The 14,791-nt window shown below is 44.6% G+C and overlaps 1 protein-coding gene across 2 annotated transcripts in view; it reads right to left on the reverse strand.

Annotated features, from left to right (window-relative positions):
* Positions 1 to 14,791, reverse strand: part of pebp4 (phosphatidylethanolamine binding protein 4) — a 558,141-nt gene that overhangs the window by 348,110 nt on the left and 195,240 nt on the right. The gene's annotated exons all lie outside the window — the stretch shown is intronic.

Here is a 14,791-nt window from a genome sequence, read left to right on the forward strand (position 1 = left end):
CTCTGTAATCTCCTTCAGCCCCACAACCCCCCGAGATATCTGCGCTCCTCTAATTCTGCCCTCTTGAGCATCCCTGATTCTAATCGCTCAACCATTGGTGGCCGTGCCTTCTGTTGCCTAGGCCCTAAGCTCTGGAATTCCCTTCTTAAATCTCTCTGCCTCTCTACCTCTCTTTCCTCCTTTAAGACGCTCCTTAAAACCTACCTCTTTGACCAAGCTTTTTGTCACCTGCCCGAATTTTTCCTTATGTGGCTTGGTGTCAAATTATTTGTCTTATAATACGCCAGTGAAGCACCTTGGGATGTTTTACTACGTTAAAGGCGCTATATAAATACAAATTGTTGTTGTTTGCACAACTGAGTGCCTTGCTAGACACTTCAGATGGCATTAACAGTCAACCACATGGTTTGGGACTGGAGTCACATGTTGCCTGGGTCCCTCCCTGAAGGACATGAATTTTTGTAACAATCTGGCAGCTTTCACAACCATTTGTCTCGTGCCAGCCTACAAATTAGCAGATTTATTGAATTTAGTTTCACAATTTGCCACACTGGAATTTCTAGTCCAGTACCATAACCAGTACACTCCTATTGATGTTTAATAATGGGGCTCAGAGGGCTGCAATTTCCAGACCTCATCCACCATAGTTGTGAATTGGATGATAACCTGTGAAAGGACAAGGACTGTTAGAAAAGTCACTCTCTTCCTTGTACAGCTCCTCAGAATATGTCGTATGTATTTCTGCCCGCAGTATTCTTTAAAAAGAGGAGATATCCGCAACCTGAAAATTCCAATCAGACCTTCATATCGTTGACAGTGGAAGTGGAATACACATGCCCCCAAGCTCCTTAATGAAAGCATTCATGTGTGAAATACATCAACCAGTGGAGGATAGTCTAAAGTGGGCACAAATAATGAACTGAACATTATTTGATGCTGGGCCAAACTGTGGGGAAGGGAATATGATAAATAGGGCCGCAAAACCTTGGAGAATATAAAAACACGAAACTGGGGTTTTCGAAGCTTTCTTAGCTTTCAGATGTACTAAGAAACACAATCTATGACAATGACATAAACGTGATAGCTCTCTGTGCCGATGTAGTTTGTAATTGGTACAAAGGAGGTTTTTGACATTGGCACTGAAGATTTTTTTTCTTCTGTATCAATGCTGACTCACCACAATTTGGCATCTACTTGCCATGTCACAGCAAATTGATGACTGCCTGATATCTAAAGGTATAACTAGTGACCACTGCTCATTACCACCTAGTAGTCACTCAGCATACATCTGACTGATACAGGTGAGCTTCAGAGCTATATCTAAAACTGACAATAGTGGCTAGGAACTCACAATGTCTCGTGATGGTGCCAATATATGAAATGCAGAAGGAGAAAGTCACACAGATAATGCCCAACATCATTAAGTCACCAGTATGAAACAGATCTCAAAGTGGTTCTCGCAATTTTCCAGTTGCTCGTCTGGCTGAATTCTAATAGTATGTGAAGGATATAGAATGAAAAACTGACATTTTAGGACAATACAGAATGTGGTTTCCTTTTGAATTTAAGATTCAGTGGTACTGTTGTACCAACAGTAGGGGGAGCTCTGATTTACATCTAGCCCAACACAATTACTTCGTGCATGTTTGAAAAAAGTTCACCAATATCACATTCATTTACAAACATGCACTAACAACCCCCTTTCCCACCAAAAGATTTAACTATATCAATTTAGTCTCCCATCAGATTTTAAGAAGGCATACACTATTACCAATTGCAAGCCACTGGTTTTGGATGCAATCCTTAAAACACCAGTAAAATTTCCCAAATCCCAAATGTAATAAAAATGCAATTTGACTTATTCAGTCACTATAAATCTGTGGCACTAATTACAGATGGGTTGAATCACGGAATGTGATCCCCAAAATATCAATAATGTCCTGGAATAACAAATAGTCCAATGGAATTTGAATTATTCACTCAGTATAAACCAGTGCCCCTGCCAACATGCAATGGTAGTCTGATCTGGCATATTTTGCATACAGCACATGTCAAATCAGCTCTGTTGCTATGGAACTGGGCAATAATGTATGACTTCGAGCCTCTGGATTAAAACTGCAGCAGTCTGACAGTGAACAAACCCATAATTCCCATCCCATTTATCCAATATTAGTTCTGGTTTATCACTAGTTAATTAGGAAAGCTATAGATAATTATCCATTTTCAATCCTCTGCCATTATAGACAGCAATTAGAAAAAACAAGCAATTGTGCTGTAAAACAATTACAGAAACTCAGGAAAAATTTAGTGTTTTATTTGGTAACACAAGCATTTCTAAAGTATATGCTGAGAAATTTAAAAAGTAGGCCAGAAACATGCTCAATCCTTCTTGATGTTTGGCCAGGATCGTATCCAGGTTTTTTTTTCAGTATTCAAAACAGGCTTGTAAAATGTCATGGAAATGGAAAACTATAACTTAAGTGTCTCAAATATAAGCTGTCATGCCTCAAATATCACACATCTATTTTTTTAATGCTTAAATTAAAACTGGAACTACTGGTGAAGGGGTTAGTAAAATAAAAAAATTGCCTCCCTGCAGACAGCTCAGTGGCTTTCAGTAGGCCCTAATTATATGGGCATTAATTAGCTCACCCTGAAGTAATGTTTAATTAGGCTGCTAATCAATTGGAGGTCAGTCAGTAAGGCTAAGAACCCAATACAGCTCACTAGAATCCTGCCTATTCTGCTCAGTCATGTGTCAACACTTGGAAGTGTGTTAATTCAGCTAGATATTGAATGTGTAACTTTTAACACATTTGATGAAGTCCCTGAATAAACAAAAAAGTGTTGGAATGTAACACATATTGTGTTGAATTCAACACACTGTTATTCAGAAGGTATAAATATAAAATGATAACAGCATACATTCTGTTTAAAGCAACGTTAAATCTTACAGTTGCCGAAATGTGGCTGCTAGGAAGAAGGAAAAGAAAAAAAAGCAAGCATTCTGCTTTACCCAGATACTCGCATTTGCAGGTGCCTAGTTTTTAAAAACAAAACTATTTTTGCATCCAGATTAGTTCAGCCAGCCCCATGCAGCAGTCAGTCTAATTTAGGAGAATGAAAAGCCCTGAGAGTGTGCTAGCTGGCTACGGGAGTCCAGACAATGGAGCTGTCATTTTTCTTGGTGTGATAGAATGAAGAGTGAAGCCCACCCAACCATACGGTAGTCAGGACGCTGAATTTGTAACAGGTTGCGGATGAAGAATCAAGATCAGTCTGGGACAACTTGTAGAGGAATAGTGATCAGATCAATTGAATACGGCATCTGATTGTCACAATAAACCATGTATTTTGGCCCCTTGAGTTGCCATGACCTTTTTTTCTCTTTGCGAAGAATAGTGATTAAATGATCTAACCAATGGCAATTAGGAAGACCAAAGCCATTGTATTTTTTGTATAAAACATATGTTCAGCATGCCATCAATTTGATTGACTTGATAAAAAAATGTGGTGAAGACTATACAGTTGATAATTGTTTTGGGATTTTTGCATAGGGAATTTCCATTATAAATAGATGCCCTTATCCCCAGTAAAACCCTTACTCTTCCCACCCTGGTCGTTCCTCTTGGTACCCCATCTCTGCTTCCTTAAATCCAATGGATGCCGATCTGAACGTTTATGGCACACAACTGGTTTAGCCATTCATTGCCAGATATGGCTGGACCACACTTAAGATGATCAGGCCCTGCTCTCCTCTGACAAAACTGTTCACTACTCCAGGACCACCCTCGAATGCCATGATAACCCCCGGCTTCATTCCTTCATTGCCAACTGTCTCCTTAAACCCATCTCCCCTGCCCTGCCCCCCACCCCCCACACCTCCAACAACGTGCAAGGAGCTCATGGGCTTCTTTGTCCCTAGGATTGAAACCATCCAGTCAGCTGCCTCTGCTGAATCCTGCCTTCCCCTTTCCCACCATGCCGAACCTCTCCCAAGGTTCCCCACCGCCGCCGTAGCCCTGAACTCGCATCTTTCTCTAGTTTCTCTCCTATCTCCCCTCATGCCCTCTCCGATCACTTTTCCATGAGACCTACCTCCTGCTCTCTCGATCCTATTCCCACAAAACTGCTGACCACCCAACTTCCCTTCCTGGCCCCATATTAGCTGATATTGTATATAGTTCCCTCTCTTCTAGTACTTTTTTGCTCGCTTTCAAATCTACCGTCATCACCCCCTCCTTGACCACTCTGTCCTTGCAAACTAGTGTTCCATCTCCAACTTCCCTTTCATCCATAAAGTCACTGAGCGTGTGGTCTCCCAAATCCCTTCCCATTTTTCCCGCAACTCCATGTTGGAACTATTATGTCCGTGTGTAATTGAGGCACGGACTGCAGGATTTGGTTACAACAGGTCTTTACTGAGTGGAGACAAACTGGAACTAACTATGCAAAGTTACTACACAGGCTTATATACAGGGGTGGTCACTACTGGTACTGCAGTATACAGGGGCTGCAGAATATAGTTCCTTCTGCAAAGTACATACACGACAATTCCTCCCCTTTCAGCTAAACAGTACACAACATTCGATTAATAATTAAATAACATATTTACAATTACAGTTGCTAGATATATTAGCTGAAGTTAAGCAATTATAAGTTCAGTCTTTGAGGAGGCTTCCTGATTCTGTCTGGATAACACCTCTTTGGGGTATCAGGTTCTTCTGGCAAAGTTGATTCGGGATCAACGTCGTTGTTTGGTTCGTCTGCTTCCAATATCACCGATTCTGAGGTAGATGCAATTGGTACTTCGGTTTCATCACCAGGTGTATCGGATCGTGGTGTGGAATTGACGTTTTCCAGTGACTCTAGAATCTGGTCAGCATGGCGTCTTACAATGCTCTCTCCAACATCCACGGTATACATTAGGGGTCCTTGCCGCGTGCAGATCATTCCTGGCTGCCATTTCTCTGTGCGGTAGTCCCGGGCCAAAACTGGTTGACCTATCTTAAAACTCCTGGTTGGCCTTTCATTCATATTCTGAAACTGCCTGTTCTCCACATCTCTTCTGATGTTTGGCTTAACCAAATCCAAGCGGCATCGTAGTCTTCGATTGAAGAACTTCATGGCTGGAGTTTGGTTGGTAACCGCATGTGTCGCATTCCGGTAGGCAAACAAGAAGTTATCCACCTTGTGTTGTAGGGGTATGTCTTCATTACACATTGCCTTGATAGCCTTCTTGAATGTTTGAACGAACCTCTCAGCCAATCCATTGGTGGCTGGATGATATGGGGTGGATGTGTAATGCTTAACACCATTGTTCTTTAAGAACCTCTGGAACTCTTCAGACACAAACTGTGGTCCATTGTCGGAGCAAATCTGTTCAGGCAGCCCATTTCTGGCGAATATGGTTCGTAAGACTGTGATAGTTTTTTCTGTGGTGGTTGAGGACATTTTTATTACCTCTGGCCACTTTGAATGTGCATCCACTGCAATTAAAAACATCGAGTCCATAAATGGAGCAGCAAAATCAATGTGCACCCTTTGCCATGGAGATGAGGGCCACTCCCATGGATGTATAGGGGCTTGTGGTGGGGCGTTTTGGACCTTCTGGCATCCTGTACAGCTCTTGGTCATCTCTTCGATTTCTCTATCGATTCCCGGCCACCACACAAACGCTCTGGCTAAGTTCTTCATTTTTACCCCTCCCAGATGACCCTCATGAAGATCATTGAGCACTCTATCCTTCAATTTGGGTGGAATTACTACTCTGGATCCACACATCAAGGTTCCTCTGCACACTGACAGCTGTTCTCTTCTCGGCGAGAATGCTGGCAACAGTGGTTCGCCATGTGCTGGCCATCCCTTCACCGTTAAATCATAGACCCAGGAGAGTGTCGGGTCATTTCGTGTTTCCTTTTCTATGTTTGCATTCGTCACAGGTAGACATTCGACTATGGTCGAGTGGAATATCTCCACAGGATCCACTGCAGGTGCTTCTTCCACCGTCGGCAACGGTAGGCGCGACAATCCATCAGCATTCCCATGCTGTTTAGTTCCTTTGTACTCGATGTCATATTGGTGTGCCCCTAGGAAAAGGGACCACCTCTGTAGCCGTTGTGCTGTCATTATCGGGACGCCCTTCTGAGGGTTGAAAATGGAGACAAGAGGTTGATGATCAGTTAGTAGAGTAAATTTCTGACCGTGCAGGTAGTGATTGAACTTCTTCACCCCCCACACCAGGCTGAGGGCCTCTCTGTCAATCTGGGCGTAGTTACGCTCGGCTGAAGTTAACGAGCGTGACGCAAAAGCTATCGGCCTCTCTGAACCATCAAGGAATTTATGTGACAGTACCGCTCCAATGCCGTAGGGAGACGCATCACACGCCAGTCTTATCGGTAGTGATGGGTTGTAGTGAGCCAATACTTCTCTTGAAGTGATTAGGTCTTTACTCTTCTGAAAGGCCCGCTTACATTCATCGCTCCATTTCCATGCTACTCCAGTTTGTAGTAGGGCGTTCAGTGGGTGCAGAATTGTGGACAAATTCGGCAAAAACTTATGGTCGTAATTCATCAATCCGAGGAATGACCTCAGTTGCGACACATTTTCAGGCGCTGGAGCCTTAACCACCGCTTCAATTTTGTCAGGGGACTTATGTAACCCCTCTTCATCAATCACGTAGCCACAATACGATATCTGTTTCTTAAAAAACTCGCACTTGGGGCGATTGGCTCGTAGCCCATGTTCTCTCAGTCTAGTGAGCACCTGCTCTAGGTTGGCAAGGTGTTCACTGTCATCTTCACCTGTCACTAGGATGTCGTCCAAGTAACACTGAGTCCCCGGAATCCCTTGCAGGACTTGTTCCATCGCTCTTTGCCATATCGCCGGAGCTGATGCTACTCCGAATACCAGTCGATTATACTGGTAAAGACCTTTGTGAGTGTTTATCGTGAGATACTTCCTAGAGGATTCTTCAACCTCCATCTGCAAATATGCTTGTGCTAGGTCAATTTTTGTAAAACGCTTCCCTCCAGATAGTGAGGCGAAAATATCTTCTATCCTCGGGAGAGGATATTGTACTGTGTGAAGGACTGGGTTCACCGTCACCTTGAAGTCCCCACAGATGCGAACCTTCCTTGGCTCCTCAGACTTATTGTTTAACGTTTTCATCATGACAGGAACGATGGGTGTCGCCCACTCGCTCCAGTCTACCTTAGATAACACGCCTGCATTCTCCAGATTCTCCAGCTCTGCCTCGACGACTGGGCGAATTGCATACGGTACCGGTCTTGCTTTGAAAAACTTGGGAATTGCATTCTCTTCTATTTTTATCGAGGCGGTTACGCCTTTAAGAGTGCCCAGTTCTTGTTGAAATACCTCTTTGGTGTTAGCTAAGATTTTTGACAATCGTCCAGGTGTGACGTAGTCATCCTTTTTACCAGCCACCGTCAGTACCTGAATGGAGTGCCAGTCTAAACTTATCTTTCTGATCCATTCACGTCCCAATAACGGTGGTCCACCATCTTGCAGTATGTACAGATACAATTTCTGTATTTCCTTGCCGTTGTACTCGACGGGCACCCTTATTTTCCCTCTGGGGTATACTTTCTGCCCCGTATACGTCTTCAAGACAATGGATGTCTCTTTCAAGGGTATGTGTGAGAATAGCCGCTCGTAGTCTCGTCGATTCATGACGGTCAGGGCTGATCCTGTATCCAATTCCATTTTGACTTGGGACCCCGCTATCGTGAGGGTGACCCACATGGTTCGGTGATCCTCTTTTGCGATTACGTTGTGAAGTTTGAGACAGCTTAGTCTCTTGTTCCCGGATTCACTATTGCTCTTCTGGTCTTCGGAACTACTGTCCGTCATCTTTTGTACTTTCCTGTACTGTTCCTTAGTAGCCTTTTTGTTGTCGTTAGTCTTCTTCCCAGACCTGCAACTCGTGCAATGTGTCCCATCTTTCCGCATTGCCTGCATATTTTGTCCTTGGACCAGCAGTCCTTCTGGTCATGGGTTGTTCTGCCGCAGCGATAACATTTTTCAAATCTCCGTGTCATTTCGTGGGTGCCGTATTCCTGTGGCTTTTGCTGTATTTCCGCAGCTCCCCTTGCTGCTGCTTCGTACGATACTGCAACGCTGAAAGCCTTATCTAGCGTCAGCTCTTTCTCTGAGAGTAACCTCTTCTGGGTTCCTTCACTCAGGAGTCCACAGACAAATTTGTCCCGTAGAGTATCTGTCAGTCCTGCTCCGAACTGGCAGTGCTTTGATAGCTTGCGTAGTTCCGTAAGGTAATCAGCATTGCTCTCATCTTTATGCTGATTTCTCCTGTGGAATTTAAATCTTTCTGCTATCAGCAGCGGTGTAGGATTTAGGTGTTCCTGTAGGATATCAACAATTTCGTTAAAACTCTTCGCCATCGGTTTGGCTGGAGTGATCAGGTTCCGCAATAGGCCGTACGTTCTTGCGCCCATTAAGTTTAGTAGTACCGATGCCTTTTTCTCATTGGCTACTTCGTTGGCCTTGCAATATACTTCGACTCTTTCCACATACCTGGTCCAGTCTCCTATTGCATTATCGAAGGCAGAGATATTGCCAGTCTTCGGCATCTTGGAAATCTAAGATGGCACCTCCCGCGCTTTGCCTTCTTCCCCGATTTAACAAAATGGCGCCTCCCGCGCTTTGCCTTCTCCCCCGCTGCTGCTAGCGCTGTTGCTTGCATTTCATGCCTTGATGGCGACGCCCTATGGTCTTCGCGCACTTTTCCCCCGCGCTGCTGCTAACGCCGCTCCCCGCGGTTCCCGTGGCAAACTGCAGCTCCTCGCAGCTTTCTGCGCTTCTAATTTCTTTTATTTTCCCGTCGTCAGAGCAACCCTACGGGACACTTTCCTCCCTCTTCTCGGGTCTGTACGCTGCCCGGCTTCGTACCACCCTCTCTCTCTCTCTCCTCTTCCCGACAACGCTGCTCGGCCCCGTTGAAAAGCCACCCGAACGAGCTCTAGCCCGCCGCAGCCCAGGAAGGATCAGTGTACTACCTGCCACCAGCCCGATTAGCTGGAACACCATCGACAGGATAACCAAGCCCCGCTCTCGACAGCCTCTCCTGCAAATCTTCAACTCCGATGAATCAGAGGCGGTTGCCCACGGTCGACGCCCGTTTCTTCTGTTCGTTTTTTTTTCCTTCTGGCCTCGACCTCTGAGAACTTCGCTTCAGGGATGGATCCCCATGAGGTGGTGCAGACTGTAGGTAAGTCCGGATCTGCTCGTCGCCAGTATTATGTCCGTGTGTAATTGAGACACCGACTGCAGGATTTGGTTACAACAGGTCTTTACTGAGTGGAGACAAACTGGAACTAACTATGCAAAGTTACTACACAGGCTTATATACAGGGGTGGTCACTACTGGTACTGCAGTATACAGGGGCTGCAGAATATAGTTCCTTCTGCAAAGTACATACACTACAGGAACCTCTCCAATTAGGTCTGCCCCTGCCACAGCACTGAAATGGCACAAAGTTACAAACGGCATCCTATGTGACTGTACCCATGGCGCACTACCCCGCTTATCCTTCTTGACCTGCCTGCAACCTTTGGCAGAGTTGACTACATTTGCCTCCTATAAGGCCTCTGCTCCATTGTCCAGCTGAGTGAGACTTCCCTCGCCTGGTTTCACTTATGTTTATCCAGTCATAGTCAGAGAATTCCCTGCAATGGCTTCCCTTCCTGCCCCGTGCCATTGCCACTGGAATTCCCCTTCTATTTCTCTTCTACATGCTGCCCGTCAGCAACATCATCCGTAAACATATCAGGTTCCACATGTACGCTGACAATACCCAGCTATACCTGACTACTGTCTCTCTTGGCCCCTTCACTGCCTCTGTATTGTCAGACTGCTTGTCCAAAATCCAGTCCTGGATGAGTTGAAATTTCCTCCAATTGAACATTAGGAAGGCCAAAGCCATTGTCCACGACTCCTACCACAAACTCCATTCCCCAGCCATCGATTCCATCTTGGCTACTGTCTCAAGCTGAACTAGACTGTTTCCAACCTCAGCATTCTACTTGACCGAGTGGCGCTTCTAATCCCTTATCCTCTCCATCACCAAGGCCTCCTGCTTCCACCTCTGTAGTATCGTCCATCTCCGCACCTGCCTCAGCCCAACTGCTGCTGTAACCCTCATCCATGCTTTTATTACCTCCAGACTCAGCTATTCCATTGCTCTCCTGGGTGGTCTCTCACCTTCCATAAACTTAAGCTCATCCAAAACTCTGCTGCACATATTCTAACTCGCACAGAATCCCATTCACCCATTACCCCTGTGCTCGCTGACCTACATTGGCACCCAGTCCAGCGAGGTCTCGATTTTTAAAATGTTAACCTCGTGTTCAAATCCCTTCGTGGCCTCGCTCCTCCCTATCTCTGTAAGCTCATCCAGCCCTCCGAGAACTCTGTGTTCCTCCAATTCTACCCTCTTGTGCATCTCCCACTTCCTTCGCCCCACCATTGGCGGCCGTGCCTTTACCAGTCTGTAGCCTGGTCCCTAAGCTCTGAAATTTCCTCCCTACACCTCTCCATCTCTTTGTCCTCCTTGAAGATGGTCCTTAAAACCTACCTCTTTGACTAAGCTTTTAGTCACCTGGCCTAATGTCTTCTTCTTTGGCTTGTTGTCAGTTTTTGTCTGATTATGCTCTTGTGAAGTGCCTTGGGATGTTTTAGGCACTATATAAATGAAAGATGTTCTTATAAATGTGGACATTGGAATTTATAATGGAAACATTGACAGGAAGAGCATACAGACATAAGATTTCTAACATATTATACAGATAGAAATAACTTTATATATTAACTAAAATGCAACAACTTTCTTAGTGCCCCTTTAATTTTGCATCTCACCTACAAAATACGACTGTGAATATACCACCTGTAAGTTATGTAACACAGCCCCACTTTGTGTATTATTACAACACTAACATCTCAAAATACTGAGAGTTTCACAGTCCATTTAACATGATCATTTTTCTTCTTTTTAAATCAGTCAGATTTAGGCTGCAACTGTGCCGATACTTTTGTGTAAATGCAAACTGGTTTTAAGGTGGGCATGAGTATGGAGGTGCCTGTATAACTTGGCATCAAGTCTCAATTGGCCACCCAAGTAAGCTAAAGGACTCCTACCAGTTGGCCTTCTCACACCATTTAGACTTGGCACCAAGTAGAGCATAACTTCAGTCTGGAGTGCTCATAGGCACTTTATGTACTTAGTACTGAGTCTTTTTATATTCCAGGTAAGCAGAAACTACTGGCTACTTTCTCCTAACATAAAAAAGCTTGGCTGCAGTGGCTCAAATAACCACGCCAACACTCGGGGCGATTTTCGCTAAAGAGGTGGCCAAGATGGGGTCTTAAGCTGAAATGCCAGTTTAGCCCACGTTTAGTGCAAGACGCCATCTTTGGTAAAGGAGTTGAAGTCAGCGCTAGGAACGGCCTCCGGGAGGCTTGCTAAACAGCTGATTGCCACTTAAAATGCCTGCTAGCGCTCATTAAAGAGGCTAGCACAGTGTCAGCTGTGGCTCAGTGGGTAGCACACTCGCCTGAGTCAGAAGGTTGTGGGTTCAAGTCCCACACCAGGGCCTTGAGCACATAAATCTAGGCTGACACTCCAGTGTAGTACTGGGGGACTGCTGCATTGTTGGAGGTGCCGTCTTTCAGCTGAGGCGTTAAACCGAGGCCCCGTCTGCTCTCTCAGATGGACGTAAACGATTCCATGGCACTATTTCGAAAAGCAGGGGAGTTATCCCCAGTGTCCTGGCCAATAGTTATCCCTCAATCAACATAACAAAAACAGATTATCTGGTCATGATCACATTTCTGTTTGTGGGAGCTTGCTGTGCACAAATTGGCAGCTGCATTTCCTGCATTACAACAGTGACTCCACTTCAAAAGTACTTCGTTGGCTGTAAAGCGCTTTGAAATGCCTGGTGGTCCTGAAAGGCGCTTTATAAATACAAGCCTCTTTCTAGCGTTCCAACTTACGTCCTCTTCTAACAGCGATCAGCTGTTTGGGCAAAAACACGTTGTTGATGCCGATTTCAAGCTACTTAAAGGGATACTCACCATTTAAAGGGATACACCATTTCATGGTCACTGCTGCTGGAGCTGGGAAGAGGACCTCGGAAACACATCGGGAGACTTTCTGGGACACTTTGTCAAGACTTCACCAACACTTGATTAACATTTATTCCAGAAATTCTCTGAGGACTTCACCTAAAAAGAGTAAGTGCTGTGCTACTCTACCCTATAGGAGTGCTTGGTCATGGGCATCTTGCTAGAGGTCCCCCTTGGTCTGTACGAAGAATGGGAGGAGGACATGAGGCCAGGCAGATAAGCACCAGCTGCTGCAGGAGAGAGGGCCAGGAGGGCGGCGTTCTCCCCTGCAGGTAGAGGACATCCCTCCTCCTCTGGACCTCCTCCACCAGGGCCTCCAGTGCCGAATCCAAGAATCTGTGTGCCCTCTCCCTCGGTCCCTGAGCCATCCTGCAATGTGCCACTGTGTGCCAGCCAGAGCACTCCATACCTTCAGTGGAATTGTTAGCGAGGAGCCCAGATATACTGCTCTATGAAAATTGTGTCTAATCAGCACTTGAGTATTAAATCTGAAGGTATCTATTTAGCACCTCCAGATAAATTCAAATTACGGTAACCAGCTATTAGGACCAAAATTGTGTGCAAAATCCAGATTTTCAAATAGGCTAGTCTTATTTGCACTGCACCTGTTTTCACCCTTTGGCCAAAGTAACCCCCTCAATGTCTAAGCTCACAATTAAATAATGGCTTCTTGAGTCAGATACAGGACAGTTGTTGCTGCATGAGTCAGGAGAGGAAGGAAGAAAATTGGAGAAAAATATAAGGGCCTAGAAATTCAACTTGGGCAGTGGTGCAAAACAGGTGGTATCGGATCAGCCGCCCGTTATACGCAGCACCTAAAGTGAGTATCAGGCGCTGCGTGTAACGGGCGGCCAATCCGATACTACCCGTTTTGTGTCACCGCCCAAGACAAATTTCCAGACCAAGGTGTCTTGAGAAAGTAAAAAGTTGTGTTTGATATTTCAGAGAATCAGGTTTCTTTCTTAAACATGGTGTTATCTCAGCTGCTGGATTAAATTACAATTAAATTAAACTCATTTTTAATATTGCATACTGAATCTATTAGATAAATTATTTCTTGATGTGGTTTATTCATTTTTGTTTGCTTTCAAATAATTTTTTATTTTAAAATTTAGCTAACAGAATATTGGTACTGGAATCAAGATGGGTATTGATCTAGTAATATCACCAGGAATGTTAGAGGCACCTTACTGATCCACCATAGTTATAGAGAGCGCATGTCTCCAGAACACAATATTGCAAAGACACAACAGTTAGTGGATGACACCACAAGCCTGCAGCCATAATTATGGCGAGATTGAGAGCAGTGCAGTACATTCACCCAGACATTTATTATTACTGTGCTCCTGTCATCTCCCTCATTGCTTCTGTAAATGTCTTGTGCAATAATGCAATAGAATTTCTAAGAAGTATGGTCAACGCACTTTTTTGACTGAACAACTGTATTTCTTTCAGAAATCAATAAAACACATTGTAAAAGTTTTCTTTTAAATAAAGCACAAAGCAGTTATCTTTTCAGCTGTTAAGCTTTTTATACCAGAAAATACATTGGGCCGTATATTCCGATCCCTACGGGTGGGTACGCGCAGTGTACACACCCGTAGGGACATCGGAAATGCCGGTTTCAGACATGCCAAGTGCATACGCTGAAAATTGGCATTTCCGATCTGTCAGGAATGCTCTTGACAGATCGGGCGCCTGCCCGGGAGCAGGGACTCTGCGGGCAGATTGTTCCGTTTTCTGGAGAACCTCCGCCCGCAGAAAACCCTTAGAAATCTTACGCCTGGTAAAAGCAGGCATAAGGCCTGCTTTTGCCAGCAGAAGAGTTGAAAAAAAGTTTTTTTTTTTAAATTTCCACTCATTTATTTATCATTTAAAAATACTTTTAAAAAGGGTAAGTTTATTTTTAGCCCTGTAAAAAACTTTAATAATTTTCAAAAAATTAAATTTTTGTTTAAAATATTTAATTTATTGTAATTTCAACTCATTTTTAAAAAGTGATTTAAAAAAATTATTGAATGTTTTACAGTATTTTTGGGGTGATCTCCATTCATATATTTGACAGGTCTATCTGTCAAGTGTATGAAGGGAGATTCCCTTCTTCTATTGGCTCCCCATGGCCCACGTGATCCCAGGGACGCTTGCGAACCGCCTGCGCCGCTGGGATACCTGGGCCCTGCGCAGTTCGAGTTTGGAGAGGCCCAGGAACGAAAGTATACGCACCTTGGGAGCTCTCAGCTAAGTCCATAGATTTTTTCCAGAGTGGAAGCCTCTGCACGCAGGAAGCCTCCGATTGGAAAATACGGGCCATTGTGTGCCACAGTGTTATAATTTGGGAAGGATTGCAATGATAGGCTTCAACCATCAGAATATTCAACTTGAGCTGTCATTGAGTCAGTCCAAACAGGATTTAAGCCACAATTCTGAGCAAAATGACAAAAATGGGGTTGTGTTGACCATTGGCTCATGCTCACCTGCACTGGCAGCACAGAGGGCGCCGAATTTTATCATGGGAGACCCTAATTTGAATAGGCTACTGGCATGTGAACTGCTTGTCCAGAGAGCTACGCCCATAGCACATTTGGCTGGGAGGTGCAAAATTTGGTGAGGCAGTAAGTCTTAAAGTGC

This window comes from Somniosus microcephalus, chromosome 30, assembly GCF_052327205.1.
Source record: "Somniosus microcephalus isolate GS21.2 chromosome 30, FLI_Smic_1.0, whole genome shotgun sequence".
In the NCBI taxonomy this organism is placed as follows: domain Eukaryota; kingdom Metazoa; phylum Chordata; class Chondrichthyes; order Squaliformes; family Somniosidae; genus Somniosus; species Somniosus microcephalus.